The 19,448-nt window shown below is 39.9% G+C and overlaps 1 protein-coding gene across 3 annotated transcripts in view; it reads left to right on the top strand.

Moving 5' to 3' along the window:
* The first annotated feature begins 7,226 nt into the window (after positions 1–7,226).
* SPIN1 (spindlin 1) overlaps positions 7,227–19,448 on the top strand; it is a 62,742-nt gene continuing 50,520 nt past the window's right edge. Inside the window, exon 1 of one of the 3 annotated variants that reach the window (XM_030969293.1) lies at positions 7,227–7,514. The gene's annotated coding sequence lies outside the window, so the exon portion shown is untranslated. The other 2 variants (XM_030969295.1, XM_030969294.1) reach the window with 2 other exon arrangements.

Here is a 19,448-nt window from a genome sequence, read left to right as displayed (position 1 = left end):
CACCTCAAGCCAGAATAGTTTGAAGCAACTTTCTTGTATTTTTTAATATTGATTTCATTTCCATGGCATATTATTTGTTCTTCCCAATGATTGCATCATTTCATATTGTATATTTTTTATCACTGTGAATGAGAACTAAAGTAGAACTTAAAAAAAAAAAAGAGAGGTGAAAATCTAACTCTGGTTAGACAGGAATATGTTTTCCACAATAAAATATCTGAATGACAATCCTTTGTGGTTTTTTAAAATATGATGGATTGCTTTGAAACCATCTGTATTATAGATTCTGTGGGGTATAGAAAACAGTAGAAAGAGTAAACTAATCAACTCTGATATCAAGAGATATGTCCCCAAATCACAAATTCATATGTTGGATCTGAAACAACATAGTGAAATCTTGTCAATCATTGTTCACCATATTCCAAAAATGCATATTCATGGAAGGCTGCAAGAAAATGCATTTTACGGAGATCCACTCACCTGTGAGATGTTCATGTGAATTTCAATTTTTAATGTGTACACTACCTGGAAATATTCAAGATGTTTAAAAGGCACAGGCAAGCCTCAGGAAAAAAAAATGTAAGAAACTGTTCTGCAATTTTGGTGATCACTAAATACTACCAATGGAGATTTTGGTGATCATTAACTATCTGCTTTCTGGAATTAACCTAGATGTTAAGTTTTGATGGCTTCCTTTTGAGTTAAGAGGGAAGGAAAATATTTAAAATGAAGGTGCTGAGAATCTCTCCCTTAAATCTTCACAAGATTTACAAAGTGATCTTTATTCTCCATATTAACTGTGTACTAGAAATACATGTAGTCTGACTGCTGTTCACTGGCTTCAGAAAATGGATGAGTACTCAGGCTGACTACTCCAATAATATTATTAAATATAAACAGATTGGGAACAATTATTTTTGGACTGTAGACTACAGAACTTCATTATATGAACAGTCAGTATACACCATAGTTTGGTTAAGTCTGGCAGAAAAAGCACAGGAAAGCCTTAAGAATCTTTATCTAGACAATTGTGTCCACAAGAATGTTCATTCACAGTACCACTAACAGGTTCTTACATAAAAATTTCTTTTACTGCATCTACCAGTGCAAGAGGAAGTCAAGTCATGGGAGAAATCAAGATTAAGATTAGAAATTAGATTAAGATCTTTTGAGCAGCCAAACAAAAATTGCACCTATCATGCCAAGAACATTTACACTAAATTTAACTGAATATTGTACACATCAACATAAAAAACTAGAAAAAAACAATGCTCTGCACAAAGAGTCTAGCAAACAATAGCAAGTGATAGAGGAGAGTAAGCGCTAGTAGGGAATATCTGAAGTGAAATTTTAGATTGCATATATAGAGAGAAACAAATTAGGAACAATTTCTTCACTAAAAGGGTTATCAGGCTCTGGAACAGGCTGCCCAGGGAAATGGTAGAGTCACTATCACTGGATGTTTTTGGAAGACATGTAGGTGTGACACAGAGAGACAAGGTGGACTTGGTGTGCTAGGCTAGTGGCAAGACTTGATCTTAAAGGTCTTTTCCAACCAAAATAATTCTATGATACTATGTCAAAATCCAATTTTTAATTAAATTCAGTTAGAAACTTTTAGTCCCCTTGTATAAATGTTTGCTCCCAAGTGTGGTTTAGAAGGCATTTTTTTTAATCTCCCCAGAGGAAAAATATTAAGGTACAAAGAACAGTTATTTTGTGAAAATACTACTACTACTAAATGGATGTCTCCATCCTTTATCAACTGATTCAATGGTGAAAAGCAGAGTTTGTTCAGCAGAACAGCACATAGTTTCCATGAAGACACATGATGGGTGCAATGGAGTGGATCACATTCTGCTAAATACATATATAGAATTATTATATTTTGATGTTTCTGTGCTGGGAGGTACCTACTGAAATAGCTGTGAAGTTCTGTGGGTATGTCTTCTATCCACTGTTCAGGTGTGATTTGGTTCCATTTGCTGTATAGGGTCCAGGAAGCTTGACCCTAATGAGTGTCACAGGACTGTGGGGAAATGAAGCTCGTGCTTTAAACATATTTTATGAATTCTTATAGAATTTTCAAAACAGAGTGGTATAAAATAACTGTATGAGGTATCATTTCATTTTGTACTAATTTTACATAGGTTTTCCTTAAATTCTTTTCTCCATGCTGAGCCTTGCAAGCTACTTTTTCCTTGTGTTACTCTTTCTTAATTTCTTTTCACGTTCTATTGCAAGTGCAGCTGAGTACAAAGTAACTGTGGCTTTTATGCATGGATATGTTTTAGAAGGTTGCAGGTTTTATGAAGATGGATGTGTTATGTCTGGGTTTAAGTGTACCTAGTAGTCCACAGGTTGCTATTTCTTTTCATGTTTATTGTCCTACTCAGAGCTTACTGGATAAGTATCACTATAAAAACAGACTGATTTGTATCCCTAGACCATCACAGCTAAGACCACTAAAATGTTCATCCTACCAAGTTTTGTACAGACTGCATCTTCAGTATCAATACAGAACACCGTAAAGTCCACTTTCCTCTTTATACTAACCATGCGTAAGAATTAGCAAACACATCTGAACTGACATGGCTGTAATTAAAGCCAAAAAAAAAATTAAGTAATGAAGACCATACACATAAAAAGTGAATGAACAAATGAAAATAACAAACATAAAGTACAAGTTACAAGTAAAGTACAAGTTTTCATAGTAAATACTATGAAAAATTGAAACAGAATGTGATATGCTAATAATGCAACTGGAAAATACTTTTTAAGTCCTAATTAATCCAACACTACTGGAAGGAAAATCACACAAGATTATCTACATTGTATTTTCTTCTTGCATAGAAACACATTTGCCTTTCTTAGAAGTATTTCATAATTTTTCTTCTCCTTTCAGTACTAAATCTTTGAAATAACAGTCTTCCTATATTGCTTGAAGGCTATTAATAAGTTGAGGTGACATGCCTTTTTTCCCAAGATTGGTCACAGTGGTTTTCTTTCTTTTTCTTCCTGCTGTGTACTTTTTTAATATTATTGTTTGGTTCCCCTGGAAAGCTTTAAAGAACATAGCACAGAGACCACATGAATCTCAAGTGCTTGTGTAACTCCTTTAAAATAAAAATTACCAGAATGGAAATGATTGTCATATATTTGCAAAACAAGTTGTTAATCAAACTTCTCATGTTTCAAAGCCCATATAATGGAAATCATGAACAAAAAGTGTATTTTGAAGTATCTTCCTTTTCTGTCATAGAGATTCATTTCTTCTACCTATATGGAAATCAGTGGAAAAATGCTATACTTTGTTCTGCAAAAGGCTGACAACTACTTATTTTGGATATATGTGTATGAAAGTGAGGAGGGAAGATATAAGAGTGGGAGGAGAAGGGTTTAAATTTCTGCAATAGTAGTATGATCCATTTGGCATTCTCCCTTGCAGTGACCAAAGTAAGTCTGTGAAGCAGGATCTCATCTTATGTGACAGAAATATTTATCTGTTTTAAAAGAATGTCCGGTTAGTATCTGTGATTCTTCTCTCCAAGCACATTAGACTCCTTCCCCTTCAGTATTTATCATTCTTTGACACTTAGTAATAGCTCATTCACTTATAAAAAGGATGTAACTACACCAGTAAAAATGAAGGATTTTGTCAATAGTAAGAAAAATGTAATCACAAATTGAGACTGAGCTATAAGAAAAATAATTAATTTAGCTACAAAACTTCCCTATCAAACCTCCAAATTTTCAGTTAGTTTCTAGATTTTGCTTCAAACTGAAGTTCTAATTTAGTTTATTTTGAACATTTATCTTTTTTAACTTTTAATATGTTTCAATTTTAAGCAGATTTACTGTAAGCCTAGAAATTAAACACATTGATCAGAGGTCGCTCTCTCTGTTAGCACATGATAGACATCTCTGATAGATCCTGAGCTTCAGTTCTGTAGTAGTTGGAGAATCTCTTTAGGCTGAGTTTTATTCACCATTATCTGATGCATACATAGATAAATTTTTAAAAAGACAAGTTTTAATATAGATCACCAATATTTGAAACTTATTGTTGTTTTACTTAAATTGTTAGAAGACAGATATTTGGTTCCTGTCGACATGATAATACACAAATGTTGCAACTATGTCATTCAGTAAACACACTAGGAGGCCTCTGTTTCCTTTAATTCTAAATAACTTCTATATCAGCTTTATAACAACTAGCTTGGAACAGACAAATTTACCAGAGTGTCAATTAAAGCTACGCTTTAATACAGCAATTAAGTCCCCTTAGTCCCTTAAAGAAAATTAAAACAACAGGCTGACTAATCCCAGTATTTAAGGATGTGGATTGAAAATCAGGCTCAGAGGCAAGGTGACATTTCCCTTTCAAATTCACAACAAGCAACTTGGATTCCAAGAGTTTTTGATTCTACCATCAAGTCAATAATCAATTTGTTTCTTCAGGACTGACTGCTGATAATTCCTACGCTAGGAGGATGTTGAAATAGAAAATGTTTCTGGAACTGGAGGGAACCTGGTTCCTACCAAGAGCATCCCAACAGCCTTCAGAGCTTGTGGGAGATTTCAGCCATTCTGTTCCCAGAGAAACTAGGCAACATTTAGAGTATTAAAAACTCCAAGAAGTTTTTGTACAACACTTTGTAAAAAAAACCAAAATGCTAATAACTGAATTAAGCTGCTTTTTGAGTTCACAATGTGATGGTGCCAAATTGCGCTCTTCATGACTCTTAAGGTACTCCTAAGGAAGCCAGATGAAGAGTGGTCTTCAGGAATTAAAATTTCTTTGTCTTATGTTGTAACAAAAAAGCCACATTATGTCATGTTATACTTGACAAGCTCTAGTGGAAGGCTTTCCACCATAATGGAACCAAAAAGTTAGAAGCACAAACAACAGTTCACCAAGGCCGTCAGGACTGCAAAAAGAACTTGCAACCTTGTGCGTTTTTTAGCAGGGAATTTCGAAATGTTCCCTCACCTTCTTTTTATTTCCCTGGTTCACAGACGAAAAGAAGGAGACAATTTAAAGGAAAACTTCTGATGGAACTACTACAAATAAATAATCTCTCAGAATCTCAGAATCCTTTTATCATAGGAATTACTGGGGACACAGTTCCTTGGATGAAATTAAGAGATGTGAAAACAACAAAGGAGAAACTAAAAATATGATTCTTCTCCTGTTCTGCCAATAATAATTTTAAGCAAAGTTATGTGTGTCTGTACCTTCACATACCCATACTTTACTTTCTGTCACAGGCACAGACTTCATGAATGATGTGATCTGTAAGTGTGACTTAGGAACTTGGATACTACCTGGTGCATTTGCTACTGTTGAACTGAGAAATACCAAATGTCCATTCTTTGAACAAAATCTTCCCTTCCCCAAGCTGACTTAATTTCTTGCCAAGCCTTGCTTCAGAAAAGGGTACCAGTATGATTTGTTATGGCAGATCAGCTATCCACCTGCTTTCATTATTAGACAAATTTGTCAGAAGGTAACAATCTTACTGATGTTTCCCATTTTGCAATCAGTGTGACAGTATGAATGGATCTTAGAGGTCTGTGCTTTAATGATTTACCAAAATGATGGCCTAGGATTTGATGACACTGTATCATATTTTCATCAATACATTTCCAGATTATTTTACTTTTTTTTTTTCGTCCCCTAATTAATGCCTTAGACAGTTTCATCCGAAAATTTCTGGTGTTATAGATGATCAGCAAGAAAGCCAAATTAATAATAATAGCGAAAGATTTTATTTTTGCAACCGAAAATACAGTCCTTGGAAGCTGCAGCCAAAGAGACAGCGTCAAGCCCGGGATCGGCAGTGGGTGAACCTGGATCCAACCTCTATCACATCTGACCTCCTTCTGCTCACAAATGCAGTTTCCAGCAGGGTTGCTTTATACAGTTTTTTCTGCCTGAGGCAGAGGTGCCCCCATTCCTTTTGTTACCCTGCATATGCATGAAGTCTCTTTTCACTGTACAGGGCTGGACAATTGCTGTGTCTTGGGTGGTGGCAGGCGCTGATCATGTCAGGAGAAGTCACGTATTCAGATGTATGCTCTTGGACTTTGGTTATCTTGATTGATGATACTTATCAAGTGCTGATCGTTCTTGGGTGTTCCAGATGGTTCTGGGGGAAGCCCATCTCTGCACCAGCCACGTATTTTCACTTGCTAACGAGGCATTCTTTCCGGCTGCCACCAGGAGATTCACAGCTTCTGTGTGGTAATCTGTCTCTGGGCTGGCCCTGGTCTGAGGCTCTTTGGATTTTTGCTACATGTATAATTTATTTTACATTTTTTATTTTATATATTTTCCACACAAGCATGAATTACTTTACATCACATATTACACTGGTACGGCTCACCAAATTTCTTCCTTGTGTTCCACTCCATCTAGATCATGCACGCTTCATAAATTAGCAAATACTCCCCATGAGGATTAAGAAATGTACTGTTTTTCTCCTAGATGTCCTGGCATCTAATGCCAACAGTTGAAAAGATGGCATCTTCCTATGGTCTGTCAATTGCTGAACAAGTCTTGATTACGTGCAGATTTTCCATTACTGCTCCCTCAAGTACTGTCCCTCAGCCTGCCAGGGGCATGCAGGACAGCCCTTCAAGAGGGGGAAAGAATTTTTAACTACTGCTTTTGTTCAGCACGGATTTTTGAAGGCTTCCCCACCTTTTTTCATGTCCTTATTGCATAGATCATGTTTTCAGGGAAACCATTAAGTTTTGAAGGAACTACACCTTTTCCCCCAGTAATATTGCCTCTCTTAAAATGAAAGACAATTTCATACAAAATGCAGTTCTTCACTTGTATTACTTACAAATATATTCCCTGTTCAGGTTAAGTGCTAGCCTGCCTTCTGGCAGCTGCACCGCACTCTTGACCTTCTTCAGCACCAACCCTGGCAGAACTCAAGAAGCGTTTGGACAATGTTCTTAGGCACGTCGTGTGACTCATGTCCCGTGCGGGGCTGAGAGCTGAAGTCGATGATCCTTGTGGGTCCCTCCCAGCACAGGACATGCAGAGATGGCTCGGTGGCTCCCTGTGCCCACTGAGGGCTGAAGAGTGACCTGGGGCACACCGTGCGCCACCCGCGCCCCGCAGGCCGCGCCGCCGCCCGGGTGGGGCTGCCCGCCGCAGTCGGGGCGGCGCAGTGCGCCTGCGTGCTGCCGGGGGGGCCAGCGCGGGGGAGGAGGGCGGGCCCCGGCCCTGTGTTTTGAACGGTGCGATGCGGGTGGCTCACTATTTGGCAGGAAGGTGAGGAGGCCTCTATCCTGGCGGCGGAGATCGCGTAGGGAGAGGGGGATCCAAATGTGGCAGAGGCGAGTTGGAGGCAGCGGCGGCGGAGGGGGACAAGCGAGACGAGGGGAGCGGCCGTGCCCGCCGCCGCTGCTGCCGCCGCCGCAGAGAAGCTGAGCGGCCCGGCTGGGAGGGGCTGAGCGGCAGCCCTGGCACCCCCGGGCGCCCGCCCCGCCAGCAGGTGAGCGACCGGGGCGAGGGAGGGGACGGGGGGAGCGCAGCCCGTCGCGCCTCCTTTGGCCTGGCCCGGCCCGGCCCAGTACCGGGCAGAGCCCGAGGGAGTCGCTGTGGGGGGACAGGCGCTCCCAGGCCGGCCGCGCCTCGCCTCCCTCGGGCCTCTCACTTCGTGGATCCCCCGCCCTATCCGCCCGGAAGCCGCGGGCGGCATCGGGGCCGCGGAGGCTCCGGTCTGGAGGTGTCGTCTCTGTTCTCCCTTTCCCCGCAAGCTCCCTGGCTGCTTGGCAACCCGCCCCCCCCGCCCTTCCGGGCTCCGGGGCTCTGCCGCCCTCCCCCGGCACGGCCCCGCGCCGCATCCACCCGTAGGGGAGCGGTGCCCTCCCCCTTTCCCCGCTGCGGAGCTATTGTGTGCGGGCAGGGGCCCGCCGAGGGGCTGCTGGCGGATCAGCCTTTCCCCGGGGAGGTGGAGGCGGGAAAGCGGGACGAGGGGGGCGTGAGGGCGGCGGGGGAGCCGGGGCCGCGGGAGACAGCGCCGGCGCGGTGTGTGCGCGCCCCGCTAGCTCTGCGCTGCTGCGATCCTTTGTCTGCTGTGCCGCTTTCCCCTCCTCCCTCGCTCCTTTCCTCCCTCCTCCCTTCCCTCTCCCTCCCTGCGTTCCCCTCTCTCTCCCAGGCTCCAAGCGCTGCTGCAGCTGCAGGTTTGTAAATACTGGACCAACACACACACACACAACATGGCTGACGCTCGCCCTGCTCCTCCACCAGGGTCTCCGCCTTCTCCCTCAGTCTCCGCTGCTTAGCCGCTGCTCGGTGTAGGCTTTTGTTTCTTCCCCCCTCCCCCTTCATCGCCCATCAAAAAAAAAAAAAAAAAAAAAGGAAAAACAATTCATCCTCCTTATTTGCGCGCATGGCGGGATTTCAAGGGTAAGGATCCTCGCTTTGGAAGCTTTCTCCTTTCGTTTTGCTGTTTACAACAAAATGAAACCTAAAATCAGAGGTGATGTGGGAACCTGGCAAGGCCTGGGGTGAGGGAGGAAGGGAGGGACGGAGGGGGGGAACTGGGTGAGCCCCGCTGAGAGAGGCTTGATTGGAATGTGCGTATCTTTTTCTCGTGTTGGGTGGGGGGTGGCTGATGCACCAAAGTGCTGGCAGAGAGGAGAATACTGTGTTACACTTGGCAGAATGAAGTAGGGCCTTTTCTTTCGTTTCAGGACAATTCGGTATAAGGGGTCAACTCTGGACAATCACATTAAAAAGATCTGAACTAGTTATGTCAGAATAGGCATTGTGTAGGTAAAACCCGTAAAATCGGCGTTTTGGCTTTTTCGCATTTCCTGTATCTCCTTGTTAGTATCTTAAACAGCTTGTGAAACGTGGAATACGTAAACCGGAATTTACACTTGTCAGGTCGTCGTGTTGCTAGCTTTCTGTCACAAATTAATTTGCCCTTGTGATGACAATAGTACAAACCGAAGCATTTCCTTTTTCCTAAAAGGAGTGCTTTCAGATTTTTTTTTTTTTTTTTTGTTGTTATTGCTTGCTTATTTGTTTGTTTTTTTGTAAAAAAGGCATGGTAACATGAAGTTAAGTGAGCTCCCAAATGAAAACAAGACAGCATGCTTTTGACCTCTTTAGTAGTGCAAGGCAAATGCTCAGTTCAGTACCCTCCACCTCAGTTATTCAGAGCACCCCCTTCTGGCTTTGATAAATATGGCTTATTTTTTTGCTGCTTGTGACGTAAAACCAAAACACTTGAAGGTAGTTCGAGCATATCTAAAGTGATCTGCCATGAAAGGGTTTTATTTTTAGTTGGTAAATTAAGGGTGAATGCTGAAGGTGTACATGATGCCTTATATTTGCTTTCTAGACATGTTACTGTAATTCCAAGTGTTTAATTTTTCGAGGATCATATTTAAAGATACAGTCTTTATTTATACACATGGATAGCCATAGGTTTCTGAGCACTGCTCTTAAGTAGAAAATGTCCTAGCTATGACGTCTTTTGTCTGCTTTGCTTTAGAAGCTTCTAGTGGAGAAGCATTGGAATGGCACAATCTTGCAGCTTTTAGTGAGATAGAAATTGCGAATTAAATACTGCATATGAATACTTCTTTCTGCTGCTTTTTCCATCCCCATTAATAAGCATTGATTAGCAAACATTGATTATGGAGAAAATAATATATAGAAGGAGTTTACAACAACATAAAACTTAAAAGAAGTCATCCAAATTACAGTATCATTTTGGAATGTGTATCTACGTCATGGCTTCTGAGGCAACTGTTTTAATTCTAGATGGAAAAGTCAGAGCAAAAGTCTATAGCCTGATACATCAGTAGATTCCTGCAACAGCCAGTTACTTTTTTTTTTTACATTTTTCAGCCTACAGGCAATATTGCCTAAACTAGAGTAGTTTTACCACTTGTAGTTAATTTGTCATTTATTGTGATAACTGCTACATTTTGAAATTATGTTCACCTACTAAAAATGTGAAATGCGTTGAAGTACGCAGCTCCTCCCTCGACATAGGCCTTCAGATGCTTAAGCCAATTCTTAGGCTGAAGAGCAAAATAGAATAAAAATAAGCCATCCACAACACAGTTTAACTCTGTTACATTGCAGTTTTGTTGCTAGAGCTAAATTTATTCTGTAACATTTGTCTCTATTTCATCATCTTTGTGAAGTTTCTTGCCTATAGCATCTTTACTTCACATTGCATTGTATTATATTCTGTGACACTCAGAAGGTTTTTCTTCCTGTCTTGGTTGTGTTGATTTAGTCAAAAATCAGTATTGTGGGCCTTCAGAGCCCAAAAGGAGCAGATGTAGTTGAAGAACCTGCCAAATCTCTGCATCTTCACTTAGTGAAGACCCTCCAGTGTTTTTGCCTTTGTGAGTTATGCTAGGCTGTATTCAACCAAATTAAAAACCTGAGACTAGTAAAGCCTTCTTTTCAGAAACTGTTTGGCAGTGAGATTGAGGAAAAGGAAGACTGCAGTAAATGCAGTCTCAGTGATCAGCTTTCTGGGAGAAGTTAGAAATTAACTGTTTTTTCAAAGTAGGCATGCTTTTCAGTAGATCTTTAATCAAGTAAATGATGACTTGTTGTAGTTCTAAATATTTATGAAATTACCAAGTAACATACAGTCCTAAAGGTAATAAACATTTAGTACATTCTTATTCAGTACTTTATATTTTCTCAGTCCAAATATTCTTTCACACTCTTCTTGCCCAGTATCTTTCCCTTGCTATCTGTTGCCAGACTGCACTCTTTGACATGTTCAGATCTGTAAACCAATAGCTGATGGAAGAGCTGTGTGTTAATGTAATGCATGATTTGCTTAATGTTTGACAAATTAAATATTTTTAGAAGGATTCTATTTACTGAAGCTAAACACATTTTAACCTTTTTTTTTCCCTTTCCAAAGAATGAAGCCTTTTGCTACATGCTTCTCATCATTCCATCTTGTTTTTCTTGTATCCTTTCTTTTTTTTTTTTTTGACCTGGTAAGAGAAAGATCAAACTTTGATTTCTTGATGGTGTGGCATGGCGATATGTTTTCATAGGTGACTAAAACCAATTCAACAAGCTGGTTTAGAAAACCATCTTCGAAAGCTGTGCATTGAAGCTGAACCAAAAGAGAATGCTCTTACAGGAAGTTGTTTCCCGTTGTGTGGTTAGATAGCTTGTTTCTTATGACAGGTGTGAGAGAATTTTTTTGTTTGTTGTTTTTTTTGTGTTCCTTCTCTTACTGCTCTTCAGAGGTTAGTGATTTTATGATGGAAGGCTGAATGCTGATCTTTCTTGACACTGGTTCTCATAATGAGTATTTCCTGTATATCAAGATGTGTCCCACTTGCTGTCCAGATGCTATCTAGCTGTCATTGTGCCACCTGCCTTAAAAGAATGGGTAATCTGACTTTGCTGTATAAATGTGTAGACTTGCTTCCATCTGATGTGAATGTATATTGAGATCCTTAAAACAGTGCAGTTAACTGGTTTGTATTTAACTATGTACAGTTGATTCTAGAGGCAAAAGGGCCTCTTCACTGATCCATTTCAAACAATGGTGAAATAATTTGAGCTAACTGTTTTCACCATGTGGTGGCTGAAGTTAACTTGCTGTTATATAGTAAAATGTGAATTTGCTGAAGACATACAGAATTCAGGAGGTGAATGGATTTGCCTTTCAGTTTGCAGAGGATGGTTCTACAAATCCAAGTTATATTTTTTCTTATTTATTTTCTGTAACGTATGTCGTGAAACTTCTGTAAATCTATGTTAAATGAGGTCTTGAATAACTGACTTGGAAACTTCACTATTGTAATGATTTCACAAAATGAAATATTTAGAAATAGTAATGATTACCTGTGGTGTCTACTAGCTGTAACTGTTACCTTATTGTATTTTAATTTTTGCAGTTATTGCACCTTGGTTGAGAGGTTCTTGAAATATTTTGATGAATTCATACTCTTTTTGATAAGACTTAAAATGTCTAAAACTTGATTAGCTCTTTGATTGGGTTAGGTTTGGAGTTTTTTGGTTGGTTTGTGGTTTTTTGGTGTGATTTTCTAGTATTATTGTGGAATATCCCAATACACTATTCAATTTCTGCACCTACAGATACTGGTGAGAGTAGGTGCTTATTTCAAAAGCAGTTCTGTGGATTCCAGTGATACAGTAAATACTTGACTTTCACAGAAGGGGTGCTGAACTCAAGACCGTCTGTTCCATATGGCATTTTGAACAACATGGAGCTGTATCAATTAGTTACTACTTTGTAGTATAGTAAGCTATTTTAGCTGGTCTGTGCCATCATACTGAGATCTGTAAAGTGTCACCAACACAGACTTCAAAAAAACCCATAAACAACAACAGAACAGGCAAAACCCAACTGCCCAACTTCTTTTCCCATGAACTTCTTTTAATCCAATTTAAATGTAAAAGGGAGCTTTGCTAGATTATGATTTCTTACCCTAGGTGGATAAGGGCAGAAAGAGTCATTAGATGTCAGACTTCTGGTCTATTTGATTTATTAAAATCAAGTAATTATGTGTTTCAGAACTGTTTCAGTTTTACTAATTTAGTGTTTATGTTTCCTAAATGGAAGTTATTGCTAGTTACATGGAATCAAGACAGCTCAAGTCCAGTATATTATCTTGTGATTTTAGTTGAAATTTTTGAATAGAGAAATTTTCACCTTTCTAGATTTAATGTTTTTTGTGAGCTGAGTAGCACAAGAAAAAACATGTTCTAGATTAGTTCTCCAGCGAAAATTCCATAAAATTTTGTTGATTAACTTTTCTATATACCTTGACAAACACGATGTTTGCTGAAGTCTGGAGCTGTGCTTTGGGTTCTTTTAGTAAGTGAAGTTTAAGTACCTGCCATGGACTGGGAAGTATTATGTGTATTCTGCTGCATATCTGTAACTTAGTTCTGGTTTTAATTGTGCACTTAAAAGTGTCTGCAGATTCGACTGTCTTTCTTACATTTTCTAGGAATTATAAAAATAAGTAAAAATAATGCTTCAGATTTGGAGTTTGTGTAGCTCATAAAATTATGCTTGGAAAAGAGTTGACTGATTCTGGACAATTGCTTGCCCATCTTGTTTAATAACCACGTATGGTCTAGACAGTGAGTTAAACATCACAGTGAAGCTAGAAGGGAGGAAAACAAGTTAGAGATCAATGTACTCCTTTTTTCTCAAAGCATTCCAGTTGCAGAGAGCTTTGTTGAATGGATGTAATTACTTTTTTCTTCAGAAATCTCCTTTAGAAGTTCTTTGTCTTGTTGGTGAAACATGTCCTACAAACCCGTTAATTGATTGCTTAGATGTCAGTGGAGCTAAAAAGGAGATATTGTGGTGCTGAGATTTTCTGAGATATGATAAGCCAAAATCTGTACTCTGACAAATATGCCTTCAAAAGCAGCTTAACGTAGATTCTGACTTCCATGTGACTTCACAGAATCTCTTCTTGAGTACTTTTAGGGTTAAGGGATATGCAGGCGTTCAATACACTTGGAAGCCACATATTGTTGCATATTCTTACGGTTGTTTGATGATAGGCAGAGCAGCTGGCCTCTGGGTCATCTCTCCCTACTTACTGCTGAAGGGAGGAGTGAGTAAGCACAGAAATCTTCATTTGCTAGACTGCAGGAGTACATCTCAGGTGAATTACATCTCTGTCTTCTGCACTCCTTTTTGTCAGTAAAGCATACATACTATTAGATGCCAGACAGAAGACCAGAGGGAAAGTGGACTTTCCTATCTGTTCAAGTCAGGGGAAGTTTTGCTCCTGCCTTCTTAGGTATGCCTTCAGATACCTATGTGTCTTGGTTTGAAGGACACTGTCTGCTAAGGAAGGCAGGAGTGTCCCTTGGAATGAAAAATATTATGCTCTTCCTTCTGAATTGTTATAATTTTGAAATTAAGGGGCTTTCAGGCAAAGATATGAGAAATGGAATAACAGTTCTTTGCTAGTGTGCATAGCAAGGCAAACCACCAACAGTGGCAGCGACAGCAAACAAGAGCAGAAATCCCATGGAAGTCTCCTCCCGCTCTTCAAGCGCTTTCCCCATCGGTGCAGTTCCGGTGGCAGCCGGCAGGGGCGCTGCTGGCTCCCGGCAGGCCGGGCGGGGGCGGTGGTTCCCCCGCGCCTGCAGGGGGCGCTGTGCGCGGGTCCGGCTGTGTCTCCCCGCGTAGACAGTGGCGAGTGGAGCCTGCAGGAAGGGAGGGAAAAGGGGTTTCCTTTAGGAACCCCCAGGGGCAGCCATCCCCGTGCCCCCTCTGGATTGCAGAAGGAGCTGTAGCAGGGATATCGGAGCAGTAGACTGGGAAGGTAGGGATCAACACAGTCCCGGAGTGGTGGATGAGATTTATCAGAAACTTCGCAGCTGCGGCTGGAACCACGGGGCATTCTGGATCTTCGGGGGTGCAGAGCTACAATGTAGCAAAAACTCAGAACAGTGGCCGCAAAAAGCCAAAATGGCGGGGGCGGGGAAGTGGCAGCCTGGCTCTCAGCGGCGCAGGGAAAAGGCTCCCTGGGAAGGGAAAGCAATTGGGATCCCGGGGTTTTCTCCTGAGGCACCTCAGCAGATGGTGAAAGGTCCCTTCTTTAGTGAGGTTGGTTGGTAATAAGGTCCTAGTTCAGTGTCTGCTCTCATCAGCAGAGAAGCAGGACTGGGCTGGGCCCCAGCGGCGGCAGTGAATTCCCTCCCCCAAGCAGCGGCTCCGACCGTCCTCCTCCGAAGCCAAGTGCAAGAGAGCTAGGAGCTGCCCCAGCCCCTTCTCTTTGCAGCGCAATTCTCGTGGCATCTCTGTCTTTCCCAGAGAAACCCAGGGAGAGTAGCCAGCTGGACCCCTCCCCTCAGCTGTGGCCACTTCAGTTGTCCCTCATAAGTACCCAGTCGTTACTGTCTCCTAGCAACACATACGGGAGAAAATTCCCCGAGAGAAAGAAACAAAAGGAGGAATCTTAAAGCCCAGCACTGTGTTTAGAGTGTCTATACCTGTGGCTTGTATGGAAAGAGATCAGACAGGTTAATGTTACTTCATGGCAGTAGGGATATGTGGCTGTATTAACAGTGGATGAAAAGTACTTTTTCCAATGCTGTAACCTTGGGTAACCAGAAATTAAATAGACATTGCATTACAGATAGTTTTAGGCTAGAAGCTTGAAGAACTGAATTTGCATGGATTTGTTTGAGGCAGGCTTTTTCTTTTGCTCTTAGGTATAATTTAATTGAAGAAGGAAGGGTGGTGGTGTGAATAAGCATCCCAGGTTTTGATTGTACTTAAGCCTCTAATCACATTTCTAGGAGAGTTTGTGTTTGGGTGATGGTGGGGCAATATGCACTGGCATGAGCTAAAAGGGCAGAGGTGTGGTTGTTGTAGTGTGTGCTTTGATTATCTCCTAGAAAGCCTGACGTGATTTTATGGGGAGGAATATCCTGCTTCCTGAGATCCTGTTTACTGGAAGATACCTCACTTTTTCTCTTCAGTTTCTGTATTTCCTATTCTCTGCTGCCCAGTTGAGGAAACTCAACTTTGTTTCAAGGACCACAGGACAATGTAGTCCTCCCTACGAATAAGCATATGCATTTTCAAAAGGGAAGTGGGATGTGTGTTTTTTTGGGAGAATTGTTATTATTACCAATACCTAGGTTAATGCAGAATCTCGGGAAATACACTTAAGTGTTTATTGGTGAATCTAGTTCAGATCAGATATGTGAAAACGCCAATCACTTCTTTTCAAAAGTTTTAAAAGTTTAATAGTAATAGAAATGGTTATAAAAATAGTAATACAATTAGAGTAATAATAATTTAGACAAATTGAGTTAGGACAATATGAGACAATAAAGACAAAGAGTTACGGATATCCGGGTACCTTTTTCTGGGCAGCATGAGCCCCCGGGAAAAAGGACACCCTTTAACATAGGAATAACCCCTTAAGATAATAGCCTGTTGCATATTCATACACTTCATACATGATGCATAAATTCCATTCAAACACAGGATTCTGTCTGGTTTTCATCAGCTTCTCCTTGCTAATCCTGTAGTGCCTTCGAGGCAGGAAAAAGTTTCTTTCTTCTGATAAGGAAGCAATAAATTCTTTTCTCTGAGAGATTTAGGTGTCCTGTGGCTGCTATCTCGCTGCGAGTCCTTTCTTTTAAACAAAGCATCTTACATAGCATAGTTTCTATTTTAACAATTTTTTAATAACCTAAAACTATACAGTACTTGAGAGAATTAATACAGCATTACTTTCTAACAGAACACGTATAATATTCATTTTAATATTTGCGAAAAGCCAATCATAAAATACATGCATTTCTCACAAGATATAAAACTTTTCAAACAGAAAATGAGATTATAAAGCAAAAAAAGAGACTTCATTTATCTTTTGCTGTTGCTAGAAGTTCTACCTCCAAGTTCTATCATAACTAATTTACTTTCTCATTTAATTTCTATTTGTGCACAGTAGAGTAGTTTCAGAGCAGCAGTTGTTTCGATTACAGCTTAACCACCGAAGTTGAGAAAAGGAAGGCAGGTTTACTGTGGGTCAGACACAGTACGGTAAACAAGTAATTAATTCCAAGGTGATTGTCACTCTGGAAGCTTCCTTCTTGCCATGATTTTGTTACCTTTCTGTAACAAGAGAATGAGGACAGCATAGTGTTTTAAGTCAGCTATACTCAAATGCATGCAGATGTTGTCTTAAAGTTCATTTTTTCACAGTCCAGTAAAGAACTTCCCAGAGTAGCTGGAAATAATTTGTCATCTGCTTAAATACTTCACATCTGCTAATTTGTTTCCTGAGTATGTAGATACCATCATCAAAAGTAATATTTTGTAATACCATAAAATCAGAAGTAATATTTTGTGCATTTTTCTTCTGTGCTTTTTAAGAAATACTAGTGGTATGAGGGTTGATGTGTTCCAGTGTCTCTGCAGCTTTTAGAGAGGGTCACTGGTTTCACAGTTGAACTTATCTCTCTGTTGTCTTGCTCCTTACTAACACTCACACACACATACACACTTATGCAGGATGTGTTGTGTTTTTTCACCAAAAATGTGAAAGAACAGTACTCAAGCAAAGAAGATACCATGGTACATCACAATGCTGATGGTTCTCATCTTAGAGAAGAGTGTATGATTGGGGATTTAATAAGGTACCATTGTCTTTGATGATGAATCCAGTTCTGACTGAAGTATTTAAATTAATATTGCAAATATCTGACATAAATTTTCTACAGCTAATTTATCTTCTTTTAAAGTAAATTTTTGTTCTTTCACTGGCCCTCCAGACTTACAGAAACCAGTGTAGTTAGCTGCAATTGGAGCTTATATAATAGAATGCTGAATTTTGTTTTCAGTGACTTGCTGTTATGCAGATTGCAACTTTGACATGTATGGCAGCTATTCGCCATTTAAATGTGATAATCTCTTTAGGCCAAGATTTTTAGACGGTGAGTGAGTATTCTGCAGTTGATCTGGAAAAACTAACATCTCATTTTTCATTAGTAGCCATGGCAAGAGACTGCCATGCTTAACAGCAAGTGTTTTCACTTAAGTGGTTCATGAGTCCACTGTAGACTGTTACATGGATGCATTTGGGAAGTGATTTAATGTAAGCTAAAATGGCTAAATATGAAGAAAATAGGTAAGACAAATTTGGTTTAAGACTGGCTGCTCAGCTTTTTCAAACTGTAGATTAAAGCCAAGAGATAATTTTCTCTGAATCCTTTTTTCAGTTTTGGGTTTTTTAGGGTTTTTTCCCTGGTCATTGCAAAGATAGGATGAAAAATGCTATTGATTTGAGTTGTCTGACTATGTAAGGTTTTTTTTAAAACTACATGTGTAATGAGAAATTTTCCTATGCTTGGAATATGCATTTAGTATTCAGTGTGATCATTGTTCAGTTTGCAAAAATGTTATTGTTTGCTCCTTCATTGCAGTAATTTGTAAAAAATGTGCCCATCTTCTTCTGAACTAGAAGAGGCCAAAGTTTATCAATACTTTCACTCTAATTCCTCTTCCTGCTGTTGGCTGATTTAAGAAACAGAGCTGCATTTTTATTAGAATAGGGGTAGTCAGTGTTTGTGTCCAGTGGAAATCCAAGTTAATATCTGATTTTTTAAAAACTGTCTGTTATGTTTGTAGCTACTGTGATGTTGGTTATCAGAAAAATTTGGATACACGTGTTTGAAATCTTTGAAGAAATGATCTTGTGGCTAATCTTGTCATAGTTTTGGTTGTATAGAAAGCTCTAATGTAGGTAACTATTTTCTAACCTTATCCCTTTTCAGCATTTTGCAGTCCTGCTTTTTTTTTCTTTTTTTTTCTTTTTTTTTTCTTTACATGTCAATTTTATCACTGGTTATTTAGGTTGGTGTTCTTAACAATTAAATTTTGACATTCTAGTCAATGCTGTGATTAATAGCTTGTCCTTATAAGAATCTTGAATGTTAATGCACTTTGTTTGCATTAGAAGTTGGTAGGTGGTTGTTGTGTTGCACAAGAATTTTTTTTACAAGTATTTGTGTCACAAATTCTTACATTTGTTTTAGGATTTTTCTTTTATTATGCCTAGGTTTAATTTAGTTTTGCAGTGGCATCTTCTCAGGGTACTCAAACACATCAAAGAATAATTTGGTACTTAAAATGCACAGACTAAAAAGCTTGCAAGTGCTCCGTCTAATGGAGATCATCCCTCTGCCCCTAAAAACTATATGCTGCTTCTTGTATTCCCTCCATGTTTGCAAGTGTATGTAGCCACGCTGCTAGCCTACATTGTGGGGAAGTGGTTGTGATGTACTTAAAATGATGCTTAGAAAGATTAGCCAGCCTTCCCAAGAGTTACAAACGCAGGAGTTTGATTTGCCATGATTGCTGAACCTAACAGACTTACAAGTGCAGTAACTTATCACTCCATTACTTTCTAACAGAAGGGTTGGTATGTTTGCCCTAGGCTTGCTCTTCCAGAATGTTGGAGTGATCCTTTTGACTTTGGAGCAATCCTTCTCTGACTAGCACAATAGGAATTAAACCTAGTCTTCTGACAAAGGCCAACTGAGGTATACTCCTTGAAGAGACACAAGCGGAGAACAGTGAAGTGCCATACTTTCTTAAACAGATGTTTTTCCTCCATGGTTTGCAGAGACTTGTTGTAAATGTTTCCAAACCAAATTCAGTACACTTGCTTAGAGTTGTAATAAATTATTTGTGTCACTTCTGTCTGTAAGAGTATGACTAACAAAATAATTGCATTATAAAACTTAAAGTTCACTTGCATTCACCATGGAGTGGTAGCAAGCGCAGTGATTGTGCAGTGCTGCTGTCATATCCTGGGGAGCTGTTATTTTTGTGCATGAGTTTTTGGTGTTTTTTATTTGAGGGAGGGGAAGATAGTTGTCTACCAGGAAAGAAAGTTCTCGAACC

Source organism: Camarhynchus parvulus, chromosome Z, assembly GCF_901933205.1.
Source record: "Camarhynchus parvulus chromosome Z, STF_HiC, whole genome shotgun sequence".
Taxonomy (NCBI): domain Eukaryota; kingdom Metazoa; phylum Chordata; class Aves; order Passeriformes; family Thraupidae; genus Camarhynchus; species Camarhynchus parvulus.
This window is presented reverse-complemented; position numbering and strand designations above follow the sequence as displayed.